This window comes from Pristiophorus japonicus, chromosome 23, assembly GCF_044704955.1.
Source record: "Pristiophorus japonicus isolate sPriJap1 chromosome 23, sPriJap1.hap1, whole genome shotgun sequence".
Lineage (NCBI taxonomy): Eukaryota > Metazoa > Chordata > Chondrichthyes > Pristiophoridae > Pristiophorus > Pristiophorus japonicus.
Genome location: NC_091999.1, coordinates 13,897,512 through 13,905,746, shown reverse-complemented (window position 1 = coordinate 13,905,746; position 8,235 = coordinate 13,897,512).

Below are 8,235 nucleotides of genomic sequence, written 5' to 3'. Positions count from 1 at the left end.
GAGGAAGTAGAGAGGGGAGCAGAGATGAGTAGAGGAGAGGAGAAAAGAGGGGAGAGGAGAAAATACGAGAGGGGAAGAGAGGTGAGGGGGGAATGGAGATGATAGTGCAGGGGAGATGGAAGGAGAGGAGAGTGGAATAGAGGTGAGGAGAAGGTAGAGTAGAGGGATGAGACGAGTGGAGAGGCGAGGGGAGTGGAGATGAGAATGTAGTGGAGAGGGGAGGAGAGGAGAGTGGAGTAGAGGTGGGAAGAAGGTAGGGGAGAGATGAGAGGAGCAGAGCGGAGAAGGGAGGCATGGAGAGAAGTGGAGAGGGGAGAGAGGATGCGAGGGAAGGAGAGTAGAGGAGAGGGGAAGGGCGGTGGGAGAGCAGAGGAGAGTCCATCAGAGGAGAGGAAGAGGGCGGGGAGAGCAGAGGCGAGAAGGGAGGGGAGAAGAGCGGGGAAGTGGAGAGGAGAGTGGAGGAGAGAAGAGCTGTGGAGAGTCGAGCAACAGAGAGGAGATGAGAAGAGAGGAGAGAAAAGAAGAAAGCAGAGTGGAGAGAGGAGGGTAGTAGATGAGAGGAGAGGAGAGGACAAGAGAGGGGACAAGGGAGGAGAGTAGAAGAGAGGGCAGGAGAGGAGTGGGTAGCGGATAGGTGAGTAGAGATGAATGGAAAAGAGGGGTGGTGAAGTTAGGGGAGAGGAGAGGAGGCAGAAGACTGAATGAGAGGAGGAGGTGAAAAGAGGGTTGAGGAAAGGAGAGCAGAGAGGGTAGGAGGGGCGGAGCGGAGTGGAGAGGGTTCAGGAGAGCAGAGGGAAGGAGAGGAGCGGGTAGGAGGGGAGAGGGGAGAAAATCAGAGGGCACAAGTGAGGAGAGGACTTAAAATGAAAGGGGAGAAGAGATGAGGAGGAGGGGAGAGGAGAGGAGGGGAGAATTTAGGGGAGAGGATTCGAGATGATTGGAGTGGAGATAAGAGAGGAGAGTGGAGAGAGAAGCGACTTAAAATCGGGAGAGAAGAGGAGAGGATAGGGGAGGAGAGGAGATGAGTGGATATGAGAGAGCAGAGGACAGGAGATGAGAGGAGAATGGAGGAGAGGAAAGGGGAGGAGAAGAGGGTTGGGGAGATGGGAGAATGGAGTAGAGCATGGAGAAGGTAGGCGAGAGGGGAGAAAATGAGGACACAAGAGAGTTGAGGAGAACAGCTGAAAGGGGAGGAGAGGAGAGAACGGGAAGACAGGTGAGAAGAGCAGTGGAGAGGAGAGGGGAGAAGGGACGAGCCGAGTGGGGAGGAGAGGGGAGAGGAGGAGATAAGATGAAAGGAAAAGGAGGTGAGCAGAGGAGTGGGGAGAGGAGAGGAGTGTGGAGGAGAGGAGAGGCGAGAGGAGGTGAGTAGTGGAGAGGGGAAGCAAAGAGAGACGAGGGGAGAGAGGAGGGTAGAGATGAGCAGGGGGGGACGAGAGTGTAGGGGAGGAGAGGGGAGAAGAAAGCAGAGCAGGGGAGAGTAGTGGAACGGAGAGTGGATGTGATGAGAGGAGAGGAGAGGAAAGCGGAGTGAAGAGGGGAGGGGATTAGAGGAGAGGACTGGGGAGAGAAGAGGAGAGGGTAGACGTGAGGGTAGGAGAAGAGAATAGTGTAGCGGAGGGGAGAAGGTAGGGGAGAGAGGAGATGATCAGAGGAGAGATGTGAGGAGGGGAGGTGTTGGGGTAAAAAGGAGGCTTCTCTCCTTCAAGGTGGACTAACTGATGTTGTTAATCGATACCTGCCCGCTCGTTGCGCTAAAAGGAGGCTTCTCTCCCTCGGGATGGACTAACTGATATAGTTAATCGACACATCTGCCCATTCCAAAGTTTCATCATAATCATCTCCTATCTTAAATCCGTACTTAATTATATTTTGATGTGTCTTTCCTCGTCCGTTCTTCAACATTTTCAAGAATGCTGCATCATTTCTGTTGGGGTCATCAGCCCCAGAGTGGTTTTTGTATTCAATCCACTTTCGTTCCCCATACTCCCCAACCCTTTTGCCTGCCTTTTGAGTCACAGTATTCGACTCCAATCTTTTGTCAGAATTCTGTATCTGAATCGCAGGATAGCGCAGATGGATACGTGGCTTGAGCAGTGGTGCAGCAGGGAGGGATTCAAATTCCTGAGGCATTGGAACCGGTTCTGGGGGAGGTGGGACCAGTACAAATCGGACGGTCTGCACCTGGGGGAGTGTTTGCTAGTGCTGTTGGGGAGGAGTTAAACTAATATGGCAGGGGGATGGGAACCAATGCAGGGAGACAGAGGGAAACAAAAAGGAGACAAAAGCAAAAGACAGAAAGGAGATGAGTAAAAGTGGAGGGCAGAGAAACCCAAGGCAAAAAACAAAAAGGGCCACTGTACAGCAAAATTCTAAAAGGACAAAGGGTGTTAAAAAAACAAGCTTGAAGGCTTTGTGTCTTAATTCAAGGAGTATCCGTAATAAGGTGGATGAATTAACTGTGCAAATAGTTGTCAACAGATATGATGTGATTGGGATTACAGAGTCGTGGCTCCAGGATTATCAGGGCTGGAAACTCAACATCCATGGGTATTCAACATTCAGGAAGGATAGAATAAAAGGAAAAGGAGGAGGGGTAGCATTGCTATTTAAAGAGGAGATTAATGCAATAGTTAGGAAGGACATTAGCTTGGATGATGTGGAATCTATATGGGTAGAGCTGCAGAAAACCAAAGGGCAAAAAACGTTAGTGGGAGTTGTGTACAGACCTCCAAACAGTAGCAGTGATGTTGGGGAGGGCATCAAACAGGAAATTAGGGGTGCATGCAATAAAGGTGCAGCAGTTATAATGGGTGACTTTAATATGCATATAGATTGGGCTAACCAAACTGGAAGCAATACGGTGGAGGAGGATTTCCTGGAGTGCATAAGGGATGGTTTTCTCGACCAATATGTCGAGGAACCAACTAGGGGGGAGGCCATCTTAGACTGGGTGTTGTGTAATGAGAGAGGATTAATTAGCAATCTCGTTGTGCGAGGCCCCTTGGGGAAGAGTGACCATATTATGGTGGAATACTACATTAGGATGGAGAATGAAACAGTTAATTCAGAGACCATGGTCCAGAACTTAAAGGAGGGTAACTTTGAAGGTATGAGGCGTGAATTGGCTTGGATAGATTGGCGAATGATACATAAGGGGTTGACTGTGGATGGGCAATGGCAGACATTTAGAGACCGCATGGATGAACTACAACAATTGTACATTCCTGTCCAGCGTAAAAAATAAAAAAGGGAAGGTGGCTTAACCGTGGCTATCAAGGGAAATCAGGGAGAGTATTAAAGCCAAGGAAGTGGCATACAAATTGGCCAGAAATATAAGTGCACCTGGGGACTGGGAGAAATTTAGAACTCAGCAGAGGAGGACAAAGGGTTTGATTAGGGCAGGGAAAATGGAGTACGGCAACATTTTGCAGGGAACATTAAGACGGACTGCAAAAGTTTCGATAGATATGTAAAGAGAAAAAGGTTAGTAAAGACAAACGTAGGTCCCCTGCAGTCAGAATCAGGGGAAGTCGTAACTGGGAACAAAGATATGGCAGGCCAATTGAACAAGTACTTTGGTTCGGTATTCACTAAGGAGGACACAAACAACCTTCCGGATATAAAAGGCATCAGAGGGTCTAGTAAGAAGGAGGAACTGAGGGAAATCCTTATTAGTTGGGAAATTGTGTTGGGGAAATTGATGGGATTGAAGGCCGATAAATCCCCAAGGTCTGATGGACTGCATCCCAGAGTACTTGAGGAGGTGGCCTTGGAAATAACAGATGCATTGACAGTCATTTTCCAACATTCCATATACTCTGGATCAGTTCCTATCGAGTGGAGGGTAGCCAATGTAACCCCACTTTTTAAAAAAGGAGGGAGAGAGAAAACAGGGAATTATAGACCGGTCAGCCTGAACTCAGTAGTGGGTAAAATGATGGAATCAATTATTAAGGATGTCATAGCAGAGCATTTGGAAAGAGGTGACATGATAGGTCCAAGTCAGCATGGATTTGTGAAAGGGAAATTATGCCTGACAAACCTTCTGGAATTTTTTGAGGATGTTTCTAGTAGAGTGGACAACGGAGAACCAGTTGATGTGGTATATTTGGACTTTCAGAAGGCTTTCGACAAGGTCCCACACAAGAGAATAATGTGCAAAGTTAAAGCACATGGGATTGGGGGTAGTGTGCTGACATGGATTGAGAACTGGTTGTCAGACAGGAAGCAAAGAGTCGGAGTAAATGGATACTTTTCAGAATGGCAGGCAGTGACTAGTGGGGTACCGCAAGGTTCTGTGCTGGTGCCCCAGCTGTTCACACTGTACATTAATAATTTAGACGAGGGGATTAAATGTAGTTTCTCCAAATTTGCGGATGACACTACGTTGGGTGGCAGTGTGTGCTGCGAGGAGGATGCTATGAGGCTACAGAGTGACTTGGATAGGTTAGGTGAGTGGGTAAATGCATGGCAGATGAAGTATAATGTGGATAAATGTGAGGTTATCCACTTTGGTGGTAAAAACAGAGAGACAGACTATTATCTGAATGGTGACAGATTAGGAAAAGGGGAGGTGTAACGAGATCTGGGTGTCATAGTACATCAGTCATTGAAGGTTTGCATGCAGATGCAGCAGGCGGTTAAGAAAGCAATTGGCATGTTGGCCTTCATAGCGAGGGGATTTGAGTACAGAGGCAGGGTGGTGTTGCTACAGTTGTACAGGGCCTTGGTGAGGCCACACCTGGAGTATTGTGTACAGTTTTGGTCTCCTAACTTGAGGAAGGACATTCTTGCTATTGAGGGAGTGCAGCGAACGTTCACCAGACTGATTCCCGGGATGGCGGGACTGACCTATCAAGAAAGACTGGATCAACTGGGCTTGTATTCACTGGAGTTCAGAAGAATGAGAGGGGACCTCATAGAAACGTTTAAAATTCTGATGGGTTTAGATAGGTTAGATGCAGGAAGAATGTTCCCAATGTTGGGGAAGTCCAGAGCCAGGGGTCACAGTCTAAGGATAAGGGGTAAGCCATTTAGGACCGAGATGAGGAGAAACTTCTTCACCCAGAGAGTGGTGAACCTGTGGAATTCTCTACCACAGAAAGTTGCTGAGGCCAATTCACTAAATATATTCAAAAATGAGTTAGATGATGTCCTTACTACTAGGGGAATCAAGGGGTATGGCGAGAAAGCAGGAATGGGGTACTGAAGTTGCATGTTCAGCCATGAATGGCGGTGCAGGCTAGAAGGGCCGAATGGCCTACTCCTGCACCTATTTTCTATGTTTCTATGTTTCTATGTTTCTACTATGTTGCTTTCACGGTTGACAACTTATTCAATAGAATTTGTTTCCTGTGGGCTGAGCGGTATCTCCTGTATGGTAATGTGGGCTGCTCTACGTCCGCTGGAGCGAATGGTGGTAGTGCATATCGGTGCCACTGATAAATAGCCATAATCTTGTGCCGGGGGCCCCTCTACTCCGCACTCATTATCCCTGTCTGATGACTGTTAGGTTGGGGTTGTGCACTACACTTACCACCGTGGGGTACATTGTCTCTATTACCGTAGGTGATGGTGCTATATCTGTGCACTGCACTATCCATCTGGTCCTGTCTTTATCTCAGCCAGCTTATTTATCTTAGCTATTAACTCTTGAGTTTGTTTTGTTTGAGTATCTATCTGTCCTCTGTAGCAGGCGAGTACTATTACATAGGCTTTCTTTGTTTTATTTTTATTCTGACTATCTCACCATTTCCTCTGTCTGTCAGACAGTCTTCTTTCTTTTATTAAGAAATCCAAATTAATAATGTCCAGTATAAAACAGCTGTCAATGGAAAGGGTTAACTCCTTTACAGGTTTGTAAGAAGGTCTGACGTCATTGCTTGACTTCGGGTATTCATCTGAAAATTTTTCCCCAAGTCTTTGTGCTTTCAAAACTTGCTAAGAAATTAGGAATCCATTAAAATAGCAGAAATCATTAGTAAAGTTGTCAAAATAAAACCTCATCGGGAAAGGCAGCATTTTCGATTAAACTCCAATTTCTCTACACATCCAATTCAAATACTTGCCAACGAGTTTTTCATTGATTTAAAGCGAGACCACACATTTTAACAGCTATTCTGTTTGCAGAAATCCAATTTCCACGCAATCTATATACATTCCAGCAGTTTGGTTTTTTTATGGTCCCGTTCACTGAGCAAATCTTATGTTTTATTTCTCTCCTCACAAAATCTAAACCTCGGTGCTGGTCCATCTTTTTTAAGAATTCTGTAATTCCCAGTTTTTTCTTTCTGTGCTGAATTCGTATAGCTTAGAACATTTCCCACTTTTGAATCCGAACTTAATCATTTTTTGATGACCTTACTCCAGTCCATAGTTAAACATCTTTGTTTCTCTTTCTCAACACAAAGCTTTGTCGGGTTTAACTCATAAGTTTTTATAATTAAACCAATATCTGTTTCACAGCCAATTTAAATCTCGTTTCTTTAAATTAGGTTTTGTAATTTGCTGATCTTTCTCCAGTCCATTTTCCTCAACATCTTTGTTTCTCTTTCTAGCAGCTGCAGCTTTCAAGTTCGCATTTGTATCTTTTGATAAAAACAAACTGTCCTTTGTAAATTCAATTTGTTTTTCCAACATTTTTCTTTTCTTTTATTAATTTTCCATTTATTTCAGCTAGCATTTTATCCCACTGGCCAGTTTTCCTAGGATCCTGGGGTCCCACCCCACTTTTTAGCTTGAATTCCTTCTTGTTTGCACTGCGCACAATCAATACCAGCTTCACTGTGTTATTACCATGTCATGCTTCAGGACATACACCTTATATTTCCTCTAATGATCGCTGGGGTCCACTCCTCCTTAGGTTGTATTCCTTCTTTTTCAGGCAATACACCTATTCCACCCTTGGTTTTCAGCCTTCTGTTATAACTTGTCCTACAGCTACCCCTTCTAATTATTTATACAGATAAGCTCCTTCCCCGTCAATGCTACAGCTGCAGGTGGTACAAAACATGCTCACTGCCATTTAGCTGTCACATCATCCAGGTCAGAGGGTCTGCATCCTGTTCATGACGCCAAATGTAGGGGTTAAAAAGGAGGCTTCTCTTCTTCAAGGTGGACTAACTAATATAGTTAGTCGACACCTGCCCGTCTGTTGGGGTAAAAGGAAGCTTCTCTCCTTCGACGTGGACTAACTGGTACAGTTAATCGACACCTTGCCCTTCTCCCACTGAATAACGACCACGGAAGTGAACACACGAGATCCCAGGTTCATCCGGCTTTTATTATGAGCAATTGCAAGGGAAGGTTCAGTCGTGGAACCTCCGAAATACAAGAGTTTTCAAGCACAACTTATACAGGTTTTGGAGAGGAGCTATCATCCTGCAAAATCATCGATAGGTCGATTGTTATCAGCGAAGTTACATTGATTTGTCGACTCTTATCCGACGGACTCTGAGTGGTAAATGCAACTGTCCATCTCTCATCATTGTTTTGTTCCATTTTTCCCTCTACCCCAGTCTATCTGATGACTAATCTAAAGTAGTTGTGCTTGCTTATTTATCTCTTCCTCAGGGACTTACAAAAAACTGCTGACCGCTGTTTAAGTATTACAGAGGTTACGGATTCAGTTCAATGCGTTATACATTTGTGCTGTTCCTGCATAAGCCAGTGTTACCTACATAGGCAATTATAAGTTCACTACCTTCATCATAATTCTGAGCCCCTATTTGCAACCTTACATTTTATCCCTTACAGGAGTCGATGCAAATCCTCCCTCATTGCTCCCCATGAGACTTTTAATTGTTTGGTGAGACGGTTATTCTCTCTGCTTCGATCTTTTTAAATCTCAAGATTTCCTAATTGTTTACATTGCAGTCCATACGTGAATGCATTGATACTCTGCTGTTGCATTACTCCAGTAGCTGAGGCAAATAGACTCTGCAAATTCACAATTTTCTATTTAATGTCTGAATCTATTTTCTGCAATTCTTCATTCTTTGCCGAATTTTGTTTTTCCAGTTCTGATATTTTATACTCTAATTCTTTCTTGACCTTTGATTCACGTCCTGCGAAGTACGAAGCTGTATAGGTGACTAGACTCGTCGCCTTACCCAGCTTCCATTTCTTACTTTAATCTGTTCATCAATAAAAGTGACCGCATCCTTAAGGGATACATTCGGATTATTCCCTCGGCAGTCTACCAACAGTGTCTGCACTTGCGTTTCGTCACAT